The sequence below is a fragment of the Coenobita brevimanus genome, chromosome 38, assembly GCF_032717465.1.
Source record: "Coenobita brevimanus isolate Jiangsu-jjx chromosome 38, ASM3271746v2, whole genome shotgun sequence".
Taxonomy (NCBI): domain Eukaryota; kingdom Metazoa; phylum Arthropoda; class Malacostraca; order Decapoda; family Coenobitidae; genus Coenobita; species Coenobita brevimanus.
In genome coordinates this window covers 37451365-37463324 of record NC_136991.1, presented here as the reverse complement: position 1 = coordinate 37463324, position 11960 = coordinate 37451365, and the positions used below count along the sequence as shown (strand labels likewise).

The window sequence follows — 11960 nt, the reverse complement described above, 5'->3', positions numbered from 1 at the left end:
TAACTACTAATGATGATGATCAACCACTTGGTGTGTATACCATAAACTCTAAGGATCCTGCTACCATTCTTTCTCCTAACCGTGCCCCACATGTTCATTTAGGCGATTTTCCACAGTGTAAAGAGCAACTGGTCTATCTTTTGCAGCCCTTTTGAGATGTTGTGGCTTTATCTGGCGAACCTATGAGGAAGACAGACTTGGTTAAATATCAGATTGAATTAGTTACCAGCACTCAGCCAGTTTATGTTCCAGCATATTGACTACTACACAGCTTGAGACAACAAAGAGATGAGATATTATAGAATATGTTAGATCAGGACGTCATTGAACATTCTGTCGGTCCGTGGAATAGTCCACTTTTTTTTTTTTTAGTACCCCCCAAAGGTGGAGAATTTAGACCAGTTGTTGACTATCGTGAAGTAAATTCGGTCACTATACCCGATCTTTCCCCATTGCCAGTTTAAATAGATCACTAGAATCACTTGGCGAGCAAAATGTAGTTTTCCCCTCGCTTGACTTACTTTGTGGCTACTGGCAAGTAGAAATGGAAGAGTTGTCTCTCCCACTAACTGTTTTTAGTACTCCACCTGGACATTTTCAGTTTAAATGACCCCACTTTAGACTTCGAAATGCTCCATCTGTATTCATGAGACTAATTCATTCTGTATTCAGTGGCATGATTGGCCATTCTCTGTTTGCCTACCGAAATGACATTGTAGTAAGCAAGACCATCCCTGAACGTTTTGCCAAACTCAGACAAGTTTTTGATGGCCTTCAGATGGCGGGTCTAAAGATTAAATTCAGCAAATGTCACTTTTTACGAAAAAAAAATAAAATTCCTTGGACATGTAGTTGATACTGAAGAAATTCATACCACAGATGATAGTTAAGACAGTCTCTAACTTCCCAGAACCTGCCAGTACTAATGACGTAAGGAGCTCTCTAGGGTTGAGTGTTATTTTCGGCGATTTATTAAATGATATTAAGTGAAACATTAACAAAGGAAGAAGTAAATACTGCGATAATAACATAGGGAAAAACAACTATCAGGAAAGAATCACAAGAGTGTGGAAATTATTCAGTAATTATGAGGCATCACTCCTGCAGTCCTTGTGTAATCAACTGCTATGTGATCATAATTCCATGTATTAATATGATTTTCAATATTGTTCGTATTCCATGTATCAGTATGATTTTCAATACTGTTCGTATAGCATGGACATCAGCTGTGAAGTGATGAAGAATACTGAATATCCTAAACTATATTATTACTAGAAATATTATAATGACTGTTTACTGTACACATCATCTCTATATACTCCTTGTTATTATCATTATTATTTTCTCATTTATATAATATTTGATTTTTTACTTAATTCTCCTCCAATTTTTATTCCCAGTGACGATTGTATATTTTCTTATAACACCTTTTTAACGTGATTTTTGGCATGGCCATGTATTGTAGATATTATATTTCCTAATTTTGTTGGATCCAACTGCTTACTTAGCAGCATTACACCTTTAATTATCATACTGTTCTGTACTTAAGGACGTAGCTACACTCACTTTCCTGTTACGGTATATCGTTAATATCTTACTCAATTATTTTTCCACCCTCAGTGTAACTAAACTCCTTGTATAAAGATTACCCCATTGTATCAGGCGACACAGTTTCGCTAAACATGTAGAGGTGTATGGTATGTAGGAGGACTGCTGGGCCTTGATAGCAGGCTGTGAAGCCTATGCCCAGAGTCGGACACATAAAAAAAAAAAAAAAAAGTGGTAAAATTTCTAACCCTGATTTGTGGCCAATGGCTTAGAGTTAATTGTTTATAGGGAGGGGCACTAATCCTCCGCCAACCCCACTTGACATGTAGGGATGCCAACAGCATCTGGTGTTCCCAGGCGGTCACCCATCCAAGTACTAACCAGACCCAACGTTGCTTACCTTCGCTGATCGGACGGGGTGAGTACACTGGCCATACCACGTTGAGTATACCGCTTCCCGTCCGATCAGCGAAGTTAAGCAACGTTGGGTCTGGTTAGTACTTGGATGGGTGACCGCCTGGGAACACCAGATGCTGTTGGCATCCCTACGTGTCAAGTGGGGTTGGTGGAGGATTAGTGCCCCTCCCTGTAAAACAATTAGCTCTAAGCCATTGGCCACCCCGTCTGGGATACATGGCGTCTGGCAATGAATGAATGAAATTTAATAATTTCTTGACTTACAAACTTGACTGGTAACAATGTATATATTTAGTAGCGTGTAAGTGTGGAATTCTAAGTGTGTTCATGGACTACGTGCCGATTTTTGCACTGCTCAGCGGGCGTCACTTTTCAAAAATGTGCTGGTCATAGGACTAGTAGCAAGTGTGGGCCGGCTGCCAACACTGCAGCCTCAGTTCTGGGGTTGGTATAGTACGGGCAAGATTTGTGTTTTGCTTGTCCAAATAAATACCCGTTAATCTGCATCGGACTTTGGATTCATCTGTATTGGGTATGAATGATAGACTCTCTCTCTCTCTCTCTCTCTCTCTCTCTCTCTCTCTCTCTCTCTCACACACACACACACACACACACACACACACACACAGCTAAAAAATTACGAAGCTAACAGAGGTAAGACGTCATTGTTATAGAGAAAAGATGTAAATACAAAGCAATATAACAAAGAAGGACAATATTATTTTGGAAATAGAATGATGAAAATAAAGTAAGAGTATATGTAGTAAAAAGAAAGGAAGAAATTTTGGGGCAAGACAGACTATAAAGTGAGACGACTATATGTAGTAAAAAGAAAGGAAGAAACTTTTGGGGAAGACAGAATATAAAGTGAGACAGAAATCGCAAAGCTAGAATATGATGAAGAAATATCATGCTAGTAGAAAGGGTGTTTATAATAGAAAATATAAAAATGGTTAGATATATAAGCAGTAAAGAGCTTTGAAGTCGGCGAATTATGAATAAAACAAAAGAATTGTTACTCTGTTGAAAAAAGTAGAAAATGGTGAAAATTAAATAGCAACGAAAAGGAAAAAGGTTGAGGTAAGAATATAACAAAGTAAAATAGAATTTACATCACTTTTCTAAATAAAGGAAAAATAAATACTAATACAATGAAAAAGAAGCAGAAAGTACAGATGTCTATCTGTTGCCAGACGCCATACTCCCGTCACTGATGATAAAAAGAGAAGCTACAAAATTATCAGAAAGGAGCCGATAAAGTAAGAGAAAAAAATGGCGGACCACAAAATGGCCTGTCGAAAACTTTGGTGGGTTAAAGCGCTGTCTGGAGGAGCTAGAGCCGTATTCATAAACATTCCTGAGCTTAACGTGTGTATAAAAGTGCTTGTTTGCAGCGTGACCGGTATTCAAAAACATTCATAAATTTAACGTGTGTTTTTGTAGCTTTCGACCATATTCATAAACATTTTTTTCTTAATGTGTATATACCGTAGGTGCTTGTTTGTAACCTTGGACGTATTCATAAATATTCTTGAGCTTAACCTGTGTATAAAGTTCATTGTAGCGTTGGATTTATTCATAAACTTTCATGTGCTCACCGTGTGTATAGAGTACATGTTTGTAGCTTTCAACGTATTCATAAATGTTCTTGAGCTTAGCGTGTGTATAAGAGTGCTTGATTGTAGCTTCGGACCTATTCATAAACTTTCTTGTGTTTACGTATGTATGAAAATGCTAGTTTCATTTATTTTCATTCGTACAGCTTCACATCGAAAAAAAAAAAAAAAAAGTTCTGTGAGTAATTAATTGCTGCGAAAAATTTGAAATGCGTATTATATATAGACCTCCAAAGACTTCCTGGAAATGCATAACACTGAGGCTCCTTCAACTCACTCAGCTAAATAGAATTGTCCCCTTTAGCTGGAATCGATTGCTAGAAATGTTCCAACCATGAGAGAGCTACTCGTGACACCTTTAATATGCAGGAGTAGATTAGTTGAACTGTTTCAGCCATGAGGAGGCTACTGGTAACTGTATTAAGATGCAGGAATAGACTGCAAGAACTGTTCTAACCATGAGAGAGCTAATGATGACTTTATTAAGATGAGGCTTTTATGACCCAGTTGAAGGAGGCAGTGTGACGTAAGATGGGACAGGATACTAGACCTGTCCCGACCAAAAGAGAGTTGGTTGCTGGGGGCTGGCGAAAGTGAACAATAGGGCGAGAACATAAAATCAGTTTTTTTTTTTTTTTTACGTGTCCGACTCTGGGCAAAGGCTTCAGGGCCTATTTCTTGGGGGCAGTGACCTATCCCAAGGCCCAGTAGTCCTTCTACACCTCCACATGTCACCACTTCGGCGCTAACACCCACCATCCATATTGAATACATGCTAGGGCTGTCTCATACAGGATTGGTGTATTGGTATTAGCGGGAATATTTTTACGACATGTCGGCGGGTCATCTGGTAGATCAGGAAAGTCTGCTTTCAGGAAATTCAAATCCTTAAACTGTTCCCTGCCCCAGCCGGGATTCGATCCTGGGTCCATTAAGACCGCAGGCCGCCTCTCTACCGATTCAGCCACCACAGTTTAGAGGCGTTTTGAAAATAATGACCTATTTGGAACTTTTTGCATCTTGAAATTTAGCTTAAGCTCTTCAGATCGGTGACACATTTGTATATTGTTGATGCTAATCACTCCGACAAGGAGGGTATGTTTCACCCCTGTTTGTTTGTTTGTTTGTTATTCAGTTTGCAGGATTACTCAAAAACTGAAAGAGAGATTTGGACCAAATTTGATGGGTAGAGCCCATGTCCCAGGGAACAGTCGATTAACTGTTGGGACCCCTTGGTGGTGTAGTGGTTAGAACGCCCCGATCGAAGTTACAGTCTTGATTTCGCGAATATCTGATCCCCAGGAGATGACCGGATATTTTTCTCTCCGACAAGGAGAGTATGTTTTCACCCCTGCTTGTTTGTTTGTTTGTGGGATTACTCAGAAACAACAGAAATTCCCAACACTCGATTAACTTTTGGGACCGATCCGGGTCGTATTACAGATTCTGGATCTGGAAGACACTTTTTGAGAAACCCTAATCAATGATGAGAAACCCTAACCCATTATGCTTACCGTAGTGGTTTCGAAATTACGTGGCTCTTGTTGGCGAGATGCGTTCCAGTGAGTGCCCCTCTAGTTCTTGCTATTTGCAAACGACTTCATTTACCACAGGAGAGACTTTTCTAGCTGCATGGGTTAGATCAAACCTAATTAACCCCATCATTATTAGATTTTCTTTTTAAGTTGATTGTCTGGAGGGAGTGGTAATTTAATGCGTATATCTTTGTATTATAGTAGTGAAGGGGTTAACTAATAGACACCTTTCTATGAATGAGTAAAACCCGCTCAGATAAAGTACTTTCAGAAAATTAGAGGGACACTTAGTGGAACGCATTTCTTCGACGAGGGCAACGTAATTTCCAAACCACTCTTCATTTTGGGTTAGGCTTTTTCATCACTGATTAGAGTTTAGCAAAAAGTGTTTTCTGGGGCCAGAATCTGTAATACAATCCGGATCGGCCCCAAAAGTTAATCGATTTTTCCCTGGGACCTGGGCTATCTGCTCACCAGATCCAGTCCAAATCTCTCTCTTAGTTTTTGAGTAATCTTGCTGACAGACAAATAAACTAACAAGCAAAAGGGGTGGAATCATACTCTCCTTCTCGGAGAGAATAATGAACTGCCATGTGGAGAGGATGAAGAATGAGAGACTTACCAGAAGATTGTGTGTGAGTTAGAGGAGGAGAGGGGGAGAGGGAAATCAGGGAGGAAGGGGAGACCAAGGATGATATGGAGGGATAGAGTGGAAAGATACGAGAGAGGGTGATGTGAGTTGGAGGGAGGGCAACCTAATGGCATAAGTCAAGGCGACTTGGAGGCGGTTTGTTTGTGACCACTCCTCACTGGATTAATGCGTATGTCAGCAAATTAGGAAGATATGGAGGTAAATTTTATCATAAAAACTGATTCAACCTCTTAGCTCGGTGACGTGTTTTACTCGTATACAGTATTCTTTTTACCAACAGGCGATTTTATGTAGATGAAGAGAAGACCCATTAATCGATAAAAATTTAATGAAGACCATATTTGATCCTTCTTCTTCGAAAAATAAATCCTAAATCTGAAAAAAATTGCCTGGTAGTAGCAAGAATACTGTTAAATGAGCGTGCAGTTGATAAAAAAAAATATTGGTGCACATTCCGCTGAAACAGTCTGACAACACAAACGATGGCAGTTGCAAAATGCCGATGATTCCATCCCACGTTGGTAAACTTTCTTTCATGGGGATACGCTGTATTGCATGCTTCTGACATTTTTGAGTCAGCATTAGTAACGCGAAAATAGTTAAATGATGAAATATTAAGCTTGGAACATTCCCAACTCTTTTGATAGTTTCCCATAGCTTCGCAGCCCTTGGGCGTGATAATTTTTTGATCCAGCGTACGTGGGTGTGAAAAGTTTAAGATTTTTTATAAATACTTCTCGTCCCCCCCTCGATGCCGTAAGAAAAGTTTAAGAGGATAGGAACCCTGAACTGGGGAATCGTGTCACCTCCAAAGTCCAATATCCGCCAGAGTATCACTTGGGGATGCGAGGGGTGGGGAGAGGGTGAAGGACCAATATGGCGCTCACGATCCGGCCTCAGGGAGCATGATGCTGCCAAATCATCATCATGACTCACCCAAAACTGCGCTTGAGTTGCAAGGAAACAGATAATGGAAGAAAAATAGACAAGTGATAGATAATGTACATTAAAATAATTTGAGATAAGTACACAAAGGGTCCGGCAGCAGGGGACATGATGCCACCAAATGACCATCATGACATTCCCAAAGCCGTATTTGAGCTGTAAGAAAACACATGATGGCCCAAACAGAGGTAGATGATAATAAATGTAAATAAAGATAACCTGAAACTAGGTGTACAGTACAATACGCAGATAGACAAATATCAAAACCACAGGCGTCCACACTTGTAATGTTATTTTAGATTTCCAACAGTGTGCGAAGACTTGCTGTAGCTTTAATAGTTTCTAACATAAGTGGGTGTTGGGTCACAGTTTGGTGCATTTTGTGTTCTTCAGAAATATAGTGCCGCATACTGAAAAAAAAAAAAAAAAAAGTCACATAAGTAACACCTATTATAGTCTCTATATGCTTACCAACGATGTGCCCAGGTATGTTGTAGGTTTCATACAGTAGTTTACCAACTAAGGTTTCAGTGCTCAGTTCTGTGCATTTTGGCTCTTCAGCAGTAAGGTGACAAAGTTTGAGAAAAGTCACTGAAAAAACTCTTATAGATTTTCCGTGAGCTTTCCATTTATGTGCATGGGCACAATTTAGGTTTAACAAATTCCTAGATAACTGAGATTTGATCCTGTGCTCAGCCATTCAGTTTATATTTGAAAGTGTTCGTGCTTGCGTCACTCGCTCGATCAATAAAGAAATGTAACTAGAAAGCGTTCAGAGAGCGCGTACCTCCTCCAGTGCCATTGCCAAAAGGATCCGGATCCGAATCCGTGGAGATAAAGTTCCGAATCCAGATCCTCCCCCAAATTTAATCAATTCTTTCTTGGTCTATGGCCCACCTTTCCCCAAAAATTCATTTGAATTCATTGAGAACTTTTGGAGATATTGTGCGAGATACTCCGGATCTGGATCCGGCGCAAAATTTATTAATTTCTTCTTTGGCCCATTACCCACCCTTCCACAAAATTTCATCAAAATCCGTTTGCAACTTTTTGGGTAATCCTGCTAACAGACAAACAAACAGACAAGCAAACCAACGCGAGGTAAAACACAACCTCCATGGCGGAGGTATATATCAAAATATCATCGTCGACACAGTCGTCGTCAAACGTTAATCTTCAATCATTAGTCATTGTGACCCTCTTTCCCAGCTAAAGATAGGGTGAGGTGGGTCTAAAGCCAGGGAAGTCAGGCTAAAGTGAGAGAACTGCCCATAGCATACTCAGTTAAACAGGCCACACAGTCACTCATGCATTCCTTAAGCCACCAGAATCCTGGCTGTACAACAAAATCCTAACCATCAGCACAGATCTAAAATGCATAACAAGTGTTCCTCGTTATATGCCAGCGCTGAGTTCCAAAATATTAAAACTTTTCCCATACAGTTAGGGCTGCAAATTGAGGGATCTGGTAGATCAGTTTTATTGGTATGAGTGAAAATGTGAATTGAAATATTTCTGTGGTTTACAGAGTAGTTGGCATAAAAATATGAATATTAAATGAATACTAGAGGGGTAGCGAAACTCTGCTGTAAAACTGTAGATAAATAGATCAAAAGATTAATTAGCTTTGTCTTCTTTTGTTTCATTCTTCCCTTTCATATACGATTGTATTCAGATTTGGTGAGATTTTGCTAAATGGAGTTAGAAACAGCCATCAGTAACCCATTCACTACTAAAGGTCGTTCCATAGTTGGTGCCGCAAGCTAGGGATATTGGCAGATCAACTTCATAGATGCCACTGTATTTATAAATGGCAGTATTAGTGTTATTGAGTAGGTAGGAGCAAAAATGAACACACACACACACACACACACACACACACACACACACACACACACACACACACACACACACACACACACACACCTATATATATATATATATATATATATATATATATATATATATATATATATATATATATGTGTGTGTGTGTGTGTGTGTGTGTGTGTGTGTGTGTGAGGTGACCTCACTATAAGAGAAAAAACAAAAGATAAATCATTAATACACTTTTGTTTTTTTTGTTTCATTTTTCGCTTGCAGTGACGATTTATTCATTTAATAAGAAATTGTAATTGGCGGAGGGATTCTATATAGCCTTCATTAAACCTTTTCCTACTAAACGTCCCAAGTTGATCAAAATCGCCTGGTTGTAGTAATCTGACTAAACTGAAAAAGACGCCATCTTCGTGAAAAGTATAGTCGAATGATGAAGAACTATACTTTGTCCGGTGCAACACCTCAGAAATACCACTTCTCCATTTTGAATGCCGAAAAGAAAGAGATTTGTGCTAGTTTTGATGCTAGTTGCGAAAAATTGCCATAGAAAGGATGTTTAGCCATAGTTCTGTCTTACTCTGTTATTTAACTGCTGGAAATAAGTTACAAAAAGACGAAGACATCCTAGAAGTGAACTCAGCCATGATCAGGGAAACTAGTTTTCTCTTCTAACGCCAGACGATTTTATTCATCTGAGGATGTCAGTGCAGGTAAGAGAGATATACTGATACCATTAACCGTCTCATGATCGAAACAACTCGGGTATGCTATTACAACTAACGCCGGTCGATTTTATTCATCAGAGAATATCACAGTAGTTTGAAAGAGTTAAATTGTCACCATTAACGGTCTCATGATAGGGACAACTATTGTGTACCATTTCAGCGAATCCAGGCACTTTAATTCAAGTGAGAGTGAGTGTAAGTAGCCTGAGACAGCAGAGCCAGCACCTCCCATGCCCCCCTGAACTGGTATTTAGTCAACCTTTAACCCAGCTGTAGTAATTGTTTCTTAACTTTGCCCAGATTTCTGTTCAGTTATAGTTTATATCACGTAAGTGAGTGGAAGAATATGACAATACTATGTATCAACGTTCTTTCCATAGCATTTCTTCATGACCTCCATCATAATCTGTTAATCTTTTATTGTAACTCGGTATTCAGTATTGAGACACGGAAGGTTTAGGTGAAGTTTCTCGTAGAGTAAAACGGGTATAAATAAATCGTTTGCCGTTGTATTGACAAGAATGCTACGGTTGTTCCCATCATGACAGGAATTAACAGCAATAGTTTCATTACTTTAGCCAGACTCAAATGCCCCATTCTCAGCTGGATGAAAGTACAAGAAAAGCCTGATTGATTGATTACACTAAAAAGATCGTGGCAGCCTAACACCAGAGGTCATTGCCTCCGTACAACAGGAGCACAAGCAGAACACGGATAGGTAAAATATATACATTAATATGCATAAACATAGCCTATATACACGACAATATAATAAATATCACTTGACTGTCTACAAACATGAGCTAAAGTTCTCAAACACTCCTTTGGTAGATGTGGCAGTGAAAGGTGTTATATGAACTATTTATACGTGACAAGTAAGAACCACAACAAAAGAGTATGCGAAGAAAAAAATACTCTTTTTCATTTGGAGAGGAGGAGAAATACGGATGGCAGGACACAATGATGGCAGTGGATTGTCGGCAAACTTTTGGTTTTGGCTGGACGAGTTAATTACCTACATTCAAGCACTTTTACACATCTCCAACTGAATAAATTTGTCTGGAGTTAGCGCAGATGAAATGCTAGAGTTCACTTGACCATGAGAGGGCTGATAGAATGAATATTTTTCGGAAGTTTTTTCTTATTACCTGCAGACGATTTTATTAGCTAAGGACAGGTTTTCCGAGCTAGAGGGGTTAGGTATAACCTTCATTATCCCTTTATTAAACTGCATGCTCTCGTTAGGTAAAAAGTCGTCTGGTAGCAGCAAATATGAAATTAAATAAGAAATCATTGCCATCTTAATACTGCCAGACCACGTGATTCTATGTTGTTTTATCCTTAAACGGGCCTGCATTCTCGTCCTTTTGCAGCTTATTTCAGTTGCGTCAGTGGGCGAATAAGACAATGCCATGGTTTTGCTGCCTTTCCATAGCACATCTTCGTGACAAGCATCATATCTTAGCAATAATATTGTTTTACAACTCAACATTCAAGATGGAAACATGACAATGTTAGGGCAGGTTAGCGCAAAAGCAGTCCATTTGATAGAAATCCTTAATAGTGAAAGGGGGTTGATGAGGGCTGCTTTTAACTAGTCTAGATTGAAAAGTTTCTCCTAAGTTATGAAAATAAGTAGTTTTACACTGAAGCCGAGATTTACATTTTGCATCTTATTTCCCGTAGATGAGAGGAAGAAAAAGACAACACTTCGAGACATCCTTTTCTATGGCACTGCTCTGTGACTAGCACCTACTCTCTTGTTAGGCTTTTGGCACAATTCAGCATTCAAAATGGTGAGATGGCAATTTTAGGCCAAGTCAGAGTAAAAGGAGTACCGTATAGGAGAGACAAAGACAGTAGATGCAAATAAACTTTTACTTTGACCAGGACCCATAACTGACTGTTCTCAGACTCTTATCTCATCATTCCGGTCGTACCATGAACGCTTCCAAGTTTGGTCAAAATCACATTAAAGCTAAGTTGACTTTGTCGAGTGACGTTGACCTAAGACCTATTGTTCTAAAAACAATGGACCAGTGTTTTCCCTTACAACAGGTTTGGTTGAAATCGGATGAAAAGTGCCTGGGAAAATTAATAATAATGATTACAACTATACTCCCTTCACCTTGGCTTGGCCCAGATTCTCGTCCATTGGCAGCTTTTTCCACGTAGTTCCATGGCAGAATAGGACAATGTTATGACTCTACATCGTTTACAAATCACATTTATGTGACCAGCATAATATTCTAGTATTAATTTATTGCTAGAACGCTGTATTGAAGATGGAGAGAGGGCAATTTTAGGCTACGTTTAAAGATAAGTATTGGTACCATCTTCACATACATACGGTAGTTATAAGTTAGTCAGTGACAAATTGTAATTTTCAGATGCTTGTCATAACAAAAGCAAACATCTGTTGAAAGACTCAACACCTTTAACCACCATGATTTTTTCTTTTACTTATTGCCACCTTCATACGAAGAGAGAGAGCGAGAGAGAGAGAGAGAGAGAGAGAGAGAGAGAGAGAGAGAGAGAGAGAGAGAGAGACAGACAGACAGACAGACAGACTGACTGACTGACTGACAGTCTTTCTCAGTTTGTCTGTCTGTCTGTCTTTCTTATTTGTCTGTCAGTTTTTCAGTTTGTCTGTCAGATAGCAATAACCCCGTCAGTCGTCGAG

General features: G+C 39.3%; 1 non-coding gene across 1 annotated transcript; it reads left to right on the top strand.

Moving 5' to 3' along the window:
• Positions 1-1971: 1971 nt before the first annotated feature.
• LOC145396667 (5S ribosomal RNA) lies at positions 1972-2090 on the top strand. The gene has a single exon (XR_013896826.1). It is a non-coding gene; the product is annotated as a 5S ribosomal RNA (ribosomal RNA).
• The last annotated feature ends 9870 nt before the right edge of the window (positions 2091-11960 follow it).